Source organism: Cervus elaphus, chromosome 18, assembly GCF_910594005.1.
Source record: "Cervus elaphus chromosome 18, mCerEla1.1, whole genome shotgun sequence".
In the NCBI taxonomy this organism is placed as follows: Eukaryota; Metazoa; Chordata; class Mammalia; order Artiodactyla; family Cervidae; genus Cervus; species Cervus elaphus.
Window position 1 is genome coordinate 30,960,616 of NC_057832.1, and position 15,627 is coordinate 30,976,242.

The window sequence follows — 15,627 nt, forward strand, 5'->3', positions numbered from 1 at the left end:
CATTTGTCTTGTTGATGTGGTGTGTCATGTTGGTTTGAAGATACTGAACCATCCTTGCATTCTTAGAATAAATCCCACTTGATCTTGATATATAATTCTTTTAATATATTGTTGAATTCAGTTACCTAATATTTTGTTGAGGATATTTGCATCTATGTTATTCAAGGATGTTGGCTTGTAATTTTTTTTCCTTTGGTAGGATTTTTGTTTGGTTTTAGTATCTGAATAATGAGACCTCATGGAATGAGTTTGGAAGTGTGTTCTCTTCTAACTTTTTGAAATAATTTGAGAAGCTTGTATTTTAATTCTTCTTTGAATGTTTGATAGGATTCCTGTATGAAGCTATCTGGTCCTGGATTTTTGTTGGGAGCTTATTGATTACCGGTTCAATATAATTCCTAGTAATTGGTTCTCCTGTTTGGGATTCTTTGTGCTCCTTGGGCCTGGGATATCTGTTTCCTTCTTCAGATTAGGGAAATTTCAGCCATTATCTCATCAGACACATTTTCTGTCCTTCTCTCTCTTCTCGTTCTGGGACCCCCTAAATGTGAATGTTGGTATATCTTACATCTCAGAATTCCCTTAAAATATCTTGATTAATTTTTTTTTCTTTTTGCTCTTCTAATTTAGGTGATTTCTACTCTTCTTTCTTTCAGGTCACTTATGCTTTCTTCTGTATCACCTAATCTCCTGTTGATTCCTTCTACTGAATTTTCATGTCAGTCATTGTACTCTTCACCTCTGGTTATTTTTTACATTTTCTAATTCTTTGTTGGGGTTGTGACTGTCTTTCTCTTGTTTTTTCCTAAATTCATTTTTTTAATGACAATTGATTTAATCAGAATTCTTCATCAGGTAACTTGCTGTTTCATTATGTCATTATTCCCCCCCGCCCCCCCCGGCCAACCCGGTTTTCCTCCTGTTCTTTTGTTTGAAATATATTCCTGTCTTCTCATTTTGTTTGACTTTTTTTTTTTTTTTTTTGGTCTGAATGAAATTAGACGAAACAATTATTTACCTGGTCTAGGAGATGTATCCTTTTGTGGAAGCATCCTTGTGTTTAGGCTGCGTATGCCAGTGGCTTTGGTAGGAGGGCTGGATCTGAAGCCAGTATGGGTTGGGTATACTGGATGTACTGGGCCATCACCCTGGATGTACTGGGCCATCACCTTAGCAAGGGTGAGCTGGAGTTGTGGTAGGGCAGGGCGTCTTCCAGGGTGCACTGGTGGTTGCTGCCTTAAAGGGGGCAGACCTGGAACCTGAGGGGTTAGTGCTGGAGCCCACTGTGAGCTGTGACTTCTCTTTGGGTTTGCTGGCAGGTGTCTTGGTGGAGGTAGGGTGGGATGTTAGAGTCAAAAACTGGTACAGGCTATGGGACATTTTGGGTGGTCTTGATAGTCCAGCTAGAGCACCAGGAATTTTTTCCCTTTACTCCCACTGCACTGAAACTTGGAGTGAGTAAGGATTATGTGCATTCTTTAAAAGACCCTTACAACTCTTTGGTTCTCCTGGTTGTAAGTTCCACTTTTTCCTCAGTATTAGACCCCAGGGCTGGGGTGTCCCAATGTGGGGATTGAACCTTTTGCTCCTTGGGGATAGTTTGTGATATCCCCTAGTTTTCGATATCCTCTTTTGGCTTACCTGTTGGTGCTGTGGGTCATGACCAGTTCATTTCTCTTCACCTCCACACCTCCAACCCATTTTGGTTTTTTTTTTTTTTTTTAATATCCTTAGTTGTAGAAGAGCCATTCCGCTAATCTTCAGGTCATTTCTCAAAGGGAAAGTTATTATATATCTAGCTTTATTTTGGTGTGTTCATGGAAGGAGTTGAGCTTAGGGTCCTCCTACTTCACTAACTTGAGACCATCTCTTCCTAGTGGCTTATTTTCTAAAGTAACCTCTCCCAAAATGACTAATTCATCCTATTTCAAATATTTAAGAATGCTCATTTTAACTTTGTTTCAATTTCCCCAATATATAGTTGGTATTCCCTGACTTTTTACATCTAAAATCTTTAAATTATTATAAAATCACAATGGGAACATTTGGAGTTTATCATTTTATTGTCACGGATACAAATTAAAGGTTGATTTAACACTTCCCAGCTGTGATGTTTTCAAGACTTCAGCATTTACTCCAGCCTCCCCTACCTCTTCTTTCTGTTGCCATTTTCAAAATCTCTTCCACTGAACTACCCTGCTCCATCCATCCCATCCCCCTCAATACAATCCTTCCAAGTAACAAATCAGTGAACAGAAGACATTAACTATGCTGGAGAGGGTGCTTGTAGGGTATACACCAGTGAATGAATGTATGAACTAGATGGAATTTTACAGATCTGTAAAAGACATGAAAGCTTAGATCAGAAACAGATAATATTTGAAGACAATGACAGTGATATGATTCTTTCTAATTATGTTATTTGTCCCATGTTTAGAATGTGTAATCTGTTGTATTATTAGATTTTCACTTTGTTTTATGAATGTGGAAAAGCTAATTTTTTAAAATTTAAGTAATCATAACAGAATATTTGCATTAAACCATATGAATAATAAAAATGCATATTGTACTGAAATAGTTATGCTGGAAAGGAACAAGAAATATAAAGGTGAGGAGAAAATTTTTACTATTTTAATAGAGTTGCTGTTGATTTTGGTGTTTCTCTTTTATATCACATATGTATATATTTATGTGACACTTATTTGAAATCTTATTTGTGTTAGTATCTCCTGTTTTAAAAACCATTTAGTTCATTAAAAATATTGTAGAAATGAGCTACAATTTAAATAATTAATTATTTAAAGCCATATCTTCTTAAAGATTAAGTAATACTTCCTGGAAAAAGTTAGGAATTTATGGCTTTTCTGTTTATTTTCCAGATTGTATTCTAAAAAATTTAGTAAATATCAAATTATCCCCTTGAAAGGGTTTACAAAGTTTCAGTAGTAGATTATTTGTTTTGATTTAACTGCCCTTTTTATATCATTTAGACATATACAGGTGATACTGAAAATAATTACCAAGTGGTTTGACATGGGCACTAGATCAATTCTGTCTCTACTTCCCCATATCCACATCAGAAAAATATGTTTTTATTTAACATCTGTGCTTTCTGATGATTTGAACTCTACATTATATATATTATATATATATATTAGTATTATATATATATATATATATATTAAGGAGTTTCATGTTAATATAATTTAAAGAGGGAAAAAAGAAAAAGTGACCCTTTAAAATAGTTGCTATGATTGGAAAATATGGAGTAAACATCAAAGCATCTCATTTTCCTTATTTGATTTACATTTTTATCTCCTTATTTGCCAGTTCTCTGTTATGAACTTACTAATATTTTAAGAAGTCAGGATGGATCTTGTGACATCATTGTGTGGAGCTTTTGAACTAGGTAATCAAGACAGGAAGGATTAAATTCCGGGTTGCTAAAAGGCACAAAAGAAGGCTGGATGAAGGTCAGTGAAGATCTCCCCATCTTTTAAAGTTTTGAATGGTTAATTCTGAAAGATCAATGCTTATTTATTTCTGTTCAATCTACTTCACTATCATAGAAAATCACTACACAAAACATTTGCAGCCTCAGAATTGCAGGAAACTTTATATTATAGTCTCCACTACAGTAACATATTACTTGGATCATTGCACTAAAGATTGCTGTCTAGATGATTCTAGGGAAGAAAAGTAAAAATATGTGTAAATGATGTGCATAGAATATTAATGTATTCTAAGACATTTATTCTTGCTTATGGAGAATTTTTAAAGAAATAAACTATATTTTAGAAAGGAAAGGCTTTTAGAGAAAAGATAAATGATGAATGCAAAATTGTTTAAGAACATGCTATGGTTTATTGGAAAGTAATAGCATACTTTCTATACACTGATTGCACTTTAGAAAATGTGCTAAAGTAGGAAGTCTAATCAGTTTGTTACATTCTAAGTTGACCACAGGAGTTGATTTTTGCTGAACAATATTATGGATTCACTTGTGAAAACTAATCTTGCTACTGGCAAACATTACTGGGAAATAAACTGACAGTATAATTTCATAAAACATTTTGGGGACAGCAAACTAATGTGTCGTACCATTACTTGTTCAATTCCATATAAACTGTGGATTTATAATGTTTACTGGAAAGAGATTTTGAATGAGAATTGGGTCTGTTCTTTATGAGTTTTGAGAAATACTATGAATGATCTGGAGCTCAGTTTTCCAGTCTTTAAAGTTAGGATGAATATACTTACATCATAGAATTTTCGATTATAAGGCATTGCCTCTGTGTGTGTGTGTGTGTGTGTGTGTGTGTGTGTGTATGCGCGCACATGCATGAGCGTGTGCTAAATCGTGTCTGACTTTTTGCAACCCCATTTGACTATAGCCTGCTGGAATCTCTATCCATGGAATTTCCCAGGCAAGGATACTGGTGAGGGCTGGCATTTCCTTCTCCAGGGGATCTTCCCAATCCAGGGATTAAACCTACATCTCTTGTGTCTCTTGCATTGGCATGTGAGCTCTTTACTAGCTGAACCAGGGGAAGCCCCAATACATTGCCTACCAGTTTTATTTGCTTATACTCATTGAACTTGACTAGTGCAGTGGAAGTTGTGTCTATGAGAATTGTGAGTTATATTAAGTGATTTTATGATCCCTCAAACTCTGATAGTTATGGTTCTCTCCTGTAGGTGCTTATCTTTTCATTGCTTCTCTGATGGGAGACTCATTCTTAACATTTATGTATGGTCTAGGTACTCACTACTGACATTTCTTCCGTGTCTGCTCATGTACTACTTTATGTGTTGAGTAGATATTTTATCACTTATCACTGTGCCCACTGTACCTCAAACTATCTGTGGAGAAGAACCAGTTGGTTTTTGCCTTTGACCCAGCATGGAACAATACATTTATGAAATACAACAAAAATTAATTTCTAGAGAGGAAAAAATAAACTAAAACAAAAAGACATTGAAAATATGTCTTCAAACTGTATTGTTAAATATAACAGACACAGAATTACTCAATCATATTGTTAAAAACTCTTACATTCTTACTCTGAATGTTTTCTCTTCACAGATATGTAATAACAGTTCAGAAACTGAGCCAGGTCTGTGGACCACAACCCGAAGAGTTCTACTCTCAAGCCTAGACTAATTTTCTAGACCAGAAGCATCAACATCACCTGGGAACTTATTAAAAATGCACATTTTAGGCCCCTCTAAGACCTACTGAGTCAGAAACTCTGGGCCTGGTTCCCCTCCCAGCTACCCGTGTTGAGCAAGTCCTCCTGGTGACTCTGGTGCAGACTAATGGTTGAGAAATGTGGCTTTTCCCTTTCTCTTCTATTCTGTGTTTCTTTCACTGTTGTTGTCTATTTGCTAAGCTGTGTTTGACACTTTTGTGACCCCATGGTCGGTAGCCCACCTGCTCTGTCCATGGGATTTTCCAGGCAAGAAGACTGGAGCAGGTTGCCGTTTCCTTCTCTGGGGTGTCTTCCTGAGCCCGGGATCAGACTTCTGTCTCCTGATTGGCAGGCTGATTCTTTACCTCTGAGCTGCCTGGGAAGCCTCTTTCTTTCCTTACTTGCCTTTAAATCTGTACTGTAATCCTTTGGGACTTGACTCCTGCTGACATGGTAGTAGTTAACTGCAATATACTTGGGGATGAGAGTAAGGGTGAGGGGTACAACTGAGCATTTTGAAAACAATCCAGGTCTAAGAGTTGATTCTGACTTGAGAATTTGAGTCACTGTATTCATACCTCCAATGTAATTGATTTGGAACAGATAGTTACTTTTTCTGGCAGTCATCCTCATCTTAGTATATGTATTATTTTATTTTAAAATTAGCCTTTATATCTAAGGAATATTGATGTAGCAAGTTTATAATTAGTGATTATACTTCATTGTGAAGGAAGTATTTATATATTGGAAAGCAAAAGGGAATTATGATGAAGTGTAAGTCTTCATTATTCTGTATGTTTTTATCAGTTTGCTTTTGTATTCACATTGAGAGGGCTTCCTTTGTGGCTCAGCTGGTAAAGAATCCGCCTGCAATGCCAGAGACCTGGGTTCGATCCCTGGGCTGGGAAGGTCCCCTGTTGAAGGGAAAGGCTACCCACTCCAGTATCCTGGCCTGGAGAATTTCATGGACTATATAGTCCATGGGGTTGCAAAGAATTGGACACTACTGAGTGACTTTCACTTTCACTTTACAATGAAATGTACATCTTTGACAATGAAAATGAATAGTTCAAAACATGTGTAACTCACTCTCATTTCTCCTATGTATTTCCTGAGAAAGTGAGAGGGGGGAAAAAGTGCTTCATTTTTAACATGTGGTTCTTAAACTTGCGGGGTGAGGTGAATATATGTGTAAGTGCTCAGTTGTTCTGTTGTGTCCAACTCTTTGCAATCCCATAGACTATAGCCTACCAGGTTCCTTTGCCCGTGGAAATTTCTAGGCAAGAATATTGCCTAGAAGGGTTGCATTTCCTTTTCCAAGGGATTTTCCAGACCCAGGATTGAACCTGTGTCTCCTACATTGACAGTCAGATTATTTACCAGTGTGCTGCCTGAGAAGACCAGATGAATATATATATCTGTGTATATCCCTATCTATGTATGTTTATATAGATATATTTCTTTAAGAAAAAAATTAAGGCTGATCAAAAGAGGAAGGGAAACTATCAGACTCTAAAAGAGTCTAAGAAAAGTGAGAGAAGTGAGTGTTAAAAACACCTTATAGACCAGATTTAGAACCACATAGAATATTCTCCATAAAAATTGGAGAATGTTTATTCTTTTGAAGGATATAACACATTTACAAATACTGAACTTGCACTGCAGGATAAATTAAGTCCCAAAACACCTGAAAGAATTTATATCATTTGGAAAATTCAGGCCGAGGGCAAACTAAACATAAATAAATAGCCATTTTTTAAAAAAGAAAAAAAAAGGCTATGTGCCTAGTATATTTTGTCCAGAGACCTCAGATGAAGACAAAGACCTAGTTGCCTTTGTGTGGGTGGGCAAGTGAGCGAAACAGCCAAGTCAGATTACTACTGCACTTTGCTTGTTCTCCATCCCATGGGGCCTTGTGAGACGTCTCATAAAACATCTTTCAAAACTCTCCTCTTTGGAAGCATTATCACATCTGCATCTGTGGGTGGTATCGTCAGGGGCCTCCCTTTACACTCCAACCAGGAATGTCACACCTGCACACAGCTTGACAAAGCCTCCACTGTCCTGTCTGCCTCCTGTGGCTATAGTAAGAGGCGAGCCTGACAGGATTTGCAATGGAGATGGAGACGGTCTGAAGGAATGTTCTGTTCAGTTGCTCAGTGATGTCTGACTCTTTGCAATCCCACGGACTGCAGCCCGCCAGGCCTCCCTGTCCATCACCAACTCCTGGAACTTGCTCAAACTCATGTCCATTGAGTCGGTGATGCAATACAACCATCTGATCCTCTGTTGGCCCCTTCTCCTTCTGCCTTCAATCTTTCCCGGCATCAGGGTCTTTCCAAAGGGTCTGTTCTTTGCATCAGGTGGCCAAAATATTTGAGCTTCAGCTTCAGCATCAGTCCTTGCAATGAATTTCAGGGTTGATTTCCTTTAGGATTGAGTGGTTCATTGGGAAGTACAAATCATGTGACTTTTTGAAATCTCTTGGATATAAGGGAGAGAATAATATTGGAGAAAGTCTATGGCTCATGCTTAATTTATTAAGCTGGGTAGTGTTTTATTTGGCTTTATATTTTACATATCATGAATATTTCATATGTATGAAATATTTCATAATAATTTTAAGCAAAGTAACATAAGATTCTTCTTCAGGTCTCTGCCATTTACACAGATAAATTTCCACATAAGTTTTGCTATTATTTTGGTGATTTAAAAGTGTTCTGGTTGGGATTTTACTGAAATCATATTGAACATTACAACTCATTAGAGAAAACCATTATCTGGTTTTTAAAAACTTTATTCCTAGTTTCTTTAAGAAATCTCCATACTGTTCTCCATAGTGGCTGTATGTTGTTCATGTTCATAGTGGCCTAGTTGTTCATGTTTCCTTTTCATGTTTTCCTGGAGAGTCTTAAACTCTTCTCCAGATATGTTCTGCACATCTTTGTTAAGATTTTTCTTAATATGTTAATATTTAGCATTGTTGTTATAAGTGGAATCCTTTAGCTCATTGTTTCAAACAAAAAGACTTCACATCTTGATGTATTAGTTCTGTAATCAGCCATCAATTTGATTCTTTTCTTTTTTTTTCTGATTTATTTCATTCAATTTATGATTGGCTAGCATATCATTTTTAACTGTAATTTTGTTGAGGGAGATTTTTTACTATAGGATAATTACCTCATTATATTTTGATGGTTATTGCCATACATCAACATAAATCAGCATTAGGTATACATATGTCCCCTCCCTCTTGAACACCCATTCCATCTCCCTCCCCATCTCATCCCTTAGGTTGTCATAAAGCCCTGGGTTTTGGTTCCCTGCATCATACACTGAATTCCCACAGGCTATCTATTTTACATATGGTAATGTATATTAAAAGACGCTTACTCCTTGGAAGGAAAGTTATGACCAACCTAGAGAGCATATTAAAAAGCAGAGACATTACTTTACCAACAAAGGTCCATCTGGTCAAGGCTATGGTTTTTCCAGTAGTCATGTATGGATGTGAGAGTTGGACTGTGAAGAAAGCTGAGCGCTGAAAAATTGAACCTTTTGAACTGTTGTGTTGGAGAAGACTCTTGAGAGTCCCTTGGACTGCAAGGAGGTCCAACCAGTCCATCCTAAAGGAGATCAGTCCTGAGAGTTAATTGGAAGGACTGATGCTGAAGCTGAAACTCCAATACTTTGGCCACCTCATGTGAAGAGTTGACTCATTGGAAAAGACCCTGATGCTGGGAAGGATTGGGGGCAGGAGGAGAAGGGGACAACAGAGGATGAGATGGCTGGATGGCATCACCGACTCAATGGACATGGGTTTGGGTGGACTCTGGGAGTCAGTGATGGACAGGGAGGCCTGGCGTGCAGCGATTCATGGGGTCACAAAGAGTCAGACACGACTGAGCAACTGAACTGAATGTATGTGTTTCAGCGCTATTCTCTCATATCATCTCACCCTCTCCTTTCCCCAATGTGTTCACAATGTCTGTGTCTCCTTTACTACCTTGCAAGTAGGATCATCACTTCTATTTTTCTAGATTCCATATATATGCATTAATATACAGTATTTGTCTCTTTCTGACTTACTTCACTCTGTATAATAGGCTTTATGTTCATCCTCCTCACTAGAACTGACTCAAATATGCTCCTTTTTATAGCTGAGGAATATTCCATTATGTATATGTACCACAATTTCGTTATACATTCATGTGTTGATGGACATCCAGGTTGCTTCCATGTCCCAGCTATTGTAAATAGTGTTGCAGTGAACACAGAGGCACCTGTGTCTTTCTCAGTTCTGGTTTCCTCAGGGTGTATGCCCAGCAGTGGGACTGCTGGGTCATATGGTGGCTTTATTCCTGGTTTTTAGAAGAAATCTCCATACTGTTCTCCATGGTGGCTATATCAATTTGCATTCCCACCACCAGTGTAAGAAGGTTACCTTTTTTCCCACAGCCTCTCCAACATTTACTGCTTGTAGGCTTTTTGATGATGGTCATTCTGACCAGTGTGAGATGATAACTTCATTGTAGTTTTGACTTACATTTCTCTACTAATGATGTTGGGCATCTAGTCATGTGATTATTAGTTATCTGTGTGTCTTCTTTGGAGCAATGCCTGTGTAGATCTTCTGTCACTTTTTGATTGGGTTGTTGGTTTTTCTGGTACCAAGTTGCATGAGCAGCTTGTATATTTTGGAGGTTAATTCTTTGTCAGTTTTTTCATTTACTATCAATTTCTCCCATTCTGAGGGTTGTCTTTTTACCTTGCTTATAGTTTCCTTTGTTGTGCAAAAGGTTTTAAGTTTGATTGGGTCCCATTTCCATTATACTATACTATATATACATTATACGGTCATAGAGGATCTTGCTATGGTTTATGTTAGAGAGTGTTCTGCCTGTTTTTGTAGAGACAGATTTTACAATTTTGGAAGTACATACATGAAGATGTTGTTCATTGTTCAGTTGCTAAGTTGTGTCCAACTCTTTGAAACCCCATGAACTATAGCACACCAGGCTTCCCTGTCCATCACTGTCTCCTGGAGTTTGCTCAAACTTATGCCCATGGAGTCTGTAATGACCTCCAACCATCTGGTCCTCTGTTTCCCACTACTTCTCTTGACCTCAATCTTTCCCAGCACCATGGTCTTTCTGATGAGTTGGCTGTTTGCATCAGGTGGCCAAAGTTTTGGAGCTCCAGCTTCAGTATTAGTCCTTTCAATGAATATTCAGGTTCGATTTCCTTAGGATTGACTGGTTTGATCTCCTTGCTGTCCAAGGGACTCTCGAGAGTCTTCCACCACCACAGTTTGAAAGCATCAATTCTTTGGTGCTCAGCCTTCTTTATGGTCCACGAGGTAGACCATTGTTTTGTCACTTAGTTATCAAGGAGATGACTGACCCACAGCTTCTTGAGCACGTGATGCAAGAGAATCTTACTTCAAGGAAGAATTACTAGATGATAAATTCTGATTTTAATAAATATAAATGCTGCCATTAGAATTTCAAATATACTTCCATTGCATTTGCCACAGTTTTGATTATTTTTAATTTAAAAGTAAGTCAGACACAAAATACACTTTTAAGAAATCAGATTTATTGACCACATGCTTGTTTAAATAGATAAATAGCAGTTCCATTAACACCTTTAGTTAAAGTTGTTGAAAGCAACTAACTTGAATTTGTTTTAATCTGGGCAGATATGCTTTATGCTTTGTGCAAGGATGTAGCTCTGAACACCAACCTGAGGTAGCTTATGGATCTTATGGAAAATGGTCCTACACCAGCAGAATAAAGGTCACGTTCTTTGTCATGTGTCTGGATTTAAAATATCACCCTTTGTCCAATCATTGGGAAGTAATTGAAATAATAACTTAAACCAGTTAAACATTCTTTAAAAATAATCTGGAATGAGATTCACATCTTGTTTCAAATATATTTCACCTATGGCTTATATTTATTCTTGGAAAATTATCAAGAAATCATTTTCACCTTCCAAACTACACATGATGTACAACTGAATACAGTTCCATACCTAGTGACTTGGAGTCTGAGGAATTCCTGTAATTCAAGCTATTATTTTTCTACTGCTTTGACCTAAAAACTTTTGAGGTTTTGGCTTCCCTGTGGCTCAATGGTAAAGAACCCACTTGTTAATGCAGGTGACTCACTTTCCATGCCTGGTTTGGGGACATCCCCTGGAGGAAAAAATAACAATTCACTTCAGTACTCTTGCCTGGAGAAGTCTATGGACAGAGGAGCCTGGTGGGTTACAGTTCATGGGGTTGCAAAGAGTCAGCCATAACTAAGCGACTAACACCTTTACATTCATGAATAGAATGTAAAGACTTATTTTTAATGTATTTAACAATTATTTATTTGGAATTAAAATGTGCCAGACATTGTGATAGGTTACAAGGGATTATAAAAATAAGACATTTTAAACAATTTATAGTTCAGAAGATCTTAAATTTAGGTACATAGGGCAAATAATGATTTAAGTTCTGGAAAGGAAATCAAACATACTGGAAGACTGAACTATTTATTTATTTGTATTAAAAAAATAAGATGGCCATTCAAATCTAAACAAGTGACCCAAATTCATTCCTTTTTATGGCTGAGTAGTATTCCATTGTATATATGTGGCACATTTTCTTTATCCATTCCTCTGTTGATGGACATTTAGGTTGCTTTTGTGTCCTGGCTATTGTGAACAGTGCTGCAATAAACATTGGAGTCCATATATCTTTTGGAACTATGGTTGTTGTATTTTTAGTTTTTTAAAGACTCTCCATATTGTTCTTCATAGTGGCTATATCAGGTCATACAGAGTGAAGTAAATCAGAGAAAAACAAATATCATATCTTAATGAATATATGTGGACTCAGGAAAATGGTATAGATGATCTTATTTGCAAAGCAGAGATAAAGACACAGATGAGAACAAACATGAACGCTGGGGGGTGGGTGAGATGAATTGGGAGATTGGGACTGATACATATATACACTATTGATACTGAATATAACGTAGATACATAATGAGAACCTACTATATAGCTCAGGAAACTACTCAGTGCTCTGAGGTGACCTAAATGGGAGGGAAATCCAAAGAAGAGGGAATACATGTATACATGTAGATGATTCACTTTGCTGTACAGTAGAAACTCACACAATAGCATAAAGCAACTATATTCCAATAAAAATTAATTTAAAAACACATGGATTGGGTCAAATATTGTATTAAGGAGATAGGGAATGAAATATGATTTACGGGTGGATATCTGAGGTTTGGAAGAAGGAGAGGGTTAGATTTAAGTTTTTGGGACCAGTAGAAAAAGACTTCCAGGGTACAAAGCCATGAAAACAGCACCAGTGAGCTCCAAGGGCATTTTGGTAGACTGAAGACCCAAGCCTATGATCAGCAGATGTTATCAAGTACAACACATTTAGAAAAGAAGGTTAGAATCACGCTATTAAGGATTGGACCTAATTCTCTAGGTTGTGGACTATTACAAAATACTTTTAATCTATAATCTTAGTTGTACTTCAGTTATATTTTATCTATTAAGATGATGGAGCAATGAAGGAAAAAATGCGAGGACAGCTAGTTCAATTTGGAGCAGGTTTAATGTGAAGAATCATGGAGAAATGCGTTGGGATAGGTCTAGAAGGCAGTTGTATTTAAAGGTTAATCTCTCTAGAGGATGGTAGAAATTAGCCATATGATATGGAAGTCAGTTATATATAGGAGAAGCCAAAGGAGTGCCTTCTATGAGCCACAGTAAATGTGAAAAGGATCATGTGATTTAGCTCTGGCTAATTTTTTTTTTTTTTTTTGGTAAAAAAGTCCAGTTAATACAGGTCTCATAATGTTAGGTGCTTTTTTTGTTTGTTTTTTATTTTTCTTATTTTTATGTTTTCTCTTCTTAGTGACAAAGATGGCCTTAAAGTTTCCCTCAGCTTGATTAAACTTTAAAGAACTGGCTTCCTGTCTTTAGTTTCTTAACTTCTCTTATTTTAGAGCATTTACTCTAGAAAACTTAAAATCATAAATTTTCTCTGCCCCTTTTAGATACAAATTTTCTTCTAGCCTCTTACTAGCTTTACAACCCAGGGACAAATTTCTCAGGGACCTGTGAGTCACCACTTTGAAACGTAATTATCAAGAAGTAAGTCAGAAAGAAAAACACCAATACAGTATATTAAAACATATATATGGAATTTAGAAAGATGGTAATGATGACTCTACATGCGAGACAGCAAAGGAGACACAGAAATAAAGAACAGACTTTTGAACTCTGTGGGAGAAGGTGAGGGTGGGATGATTTGAGAGAATAGCATTAAAACGTATATATTAAAAAAAAAAATGTATATATTACCATATGTGAAATAGGTCCAAGTTGGATGCATGAAATAGGGCCCTCAAAGCCGGTGCAGTGGGACAACTTGAGGGATGGGGTGGGGAGGGAGGTGGAGGGGGATTCAGGAGGGGGGACACATGTACACCCATGGCTGATTCATGTCAGTGTATGGCAAAACCACTACAATATTGTAAAGTAACTAGCATCCGAATAAAATAAATAAATAACTAAAAGAGCCCCTAGCTTTCAGTTTTCGTTGGGGATGTAGTAACAGGGTGGAAGTGGGGGGTAGGAGCCTAGCTTCCATATGGATAATCAAGAACATCAATGGCCTACTGTACAGGTGGTTTAAGCCAATCATTTTTACAAAAGGGAGTCAATCTAGCTCCCTTTCTTTGGCTCATAAATGTGCAAATGTGTACATGACTCAGACTTCAGCGAGTCAGTGGACAACAGTTGTTTGTGCACAGGGATCATTTTTAGAGGGCATGGCTTTACCCAGACAGAATGAGACCCCAGTTTTATTAACTGATTGGGCAGTGTGATGAAATGTATGATCCCCATACTTAGGGAGTTAATCAGGGCATGAAAAATAGAATGTCCTTTCCTATATGCAGACCTAAATGTCTCCCATTACAGTTTGCTACAAACTCTGACCTAGGGCAATTAAGATTAAGTTGTATGTGCCCATCTATTAATGGAAAAGGAATTTCTAACTTTGCTTATTTTTTTTTAAGTTTTGTACACTATTGCTGAAAGTTGTATAATGGGAGAAGAGAAGAGAGTTAGTTAAGTGGTTCTATTCAATGCATAGATTTAAGGATCAAATGATATAATTTACATAAATCTTTTTAGCATAGTGATTGGCATATGTTGGTAATCATTACTAACATTAACTATTACTATTATTTTTCTTCTCTACCCTGCAAATCTACTGTATGAAAAATAAACACATTTTTTACTTCTCTAATTTTGAGAAATTTTTTAAACTTCTTGATTTTTCTTCTACTATAATTTCCTCCAAATATTATATTAGATTTTTTTCTCCAGCATAAGCGAGGGTGTAAATAATTCTGTGAATTTTCTTCCTTCCCAAATCAGGAAAAAAAAGTGTCTACTCATTTATTAGTCCAATAAACAATATTTTTTGGATATTGTGGTAGATACCAGACACCAGTTTCCAGCCCTCAGAGAGGTGGTAATGGGTGGTCATAGGATTGTTGCTTGACCGGTGGGATGGCGACACTGCCTGCAGATGGCTAGCACTCTTTGTATCAGAGTTTCCTGGTAATTGCCAGGGTTCTTGATTATTATGTGGGGCTGAGAAAGGCATCCGTGTGTGTGTGTGTGTGTGTGTGTGTGTGTGTGTGTGTGAGGTTGGGGAGAAACCTGCGGGCTGGAGCAGGAGCCAGAGTCCTTGTGGGAGTGAGAAGGACATCTACATAAGGGAGGTGATTTCCTCACAAAATGTGAACTTAAATATAAAGACAATACAAAATGAAATATTTCTCCTCAAATATCTTCCACATTCTCCCTGTTTCTATTCCTTACCCCAACAAGTAGCCACTGTTACTAGTATATTTTTTTAATCCTTCCAAAGATGATTTTTTTATGCATAATCAAAGCAATAATTATTATTTTCCCTCTTTTCAAAAAAAATGATAGCACATATGTCCATTATTTTACACTATGCGCGCTTTCACTTAATAATATATTTTGAAGCTTTCCCCACATCAATACATAGAGTACTATTTCATATATATAGCTTCACATACATATTTCATTATTCCATTCTTTTCTGTTATTTTAACAACTTTCCTGTATGTGAACATTTAAGTTGTATAAATCTTTTGCTCTTATAAATAATATCCTAGTGAATATGAATAATCTGTAAATATATCTTAGAGCTGTCAAAACAGATGCCATATTTCTTTTCATCATGTGTATATTTTATTATTGAGTCATCAGGACCACCCTTAGGGTTGCTTAACTAACTTCTTAGGATTCCGCATAGGGGCCAAAGTCATAAACAGAATGTGAGTGTTGGGGTTTCAAGCACAGATTTATAATCCCT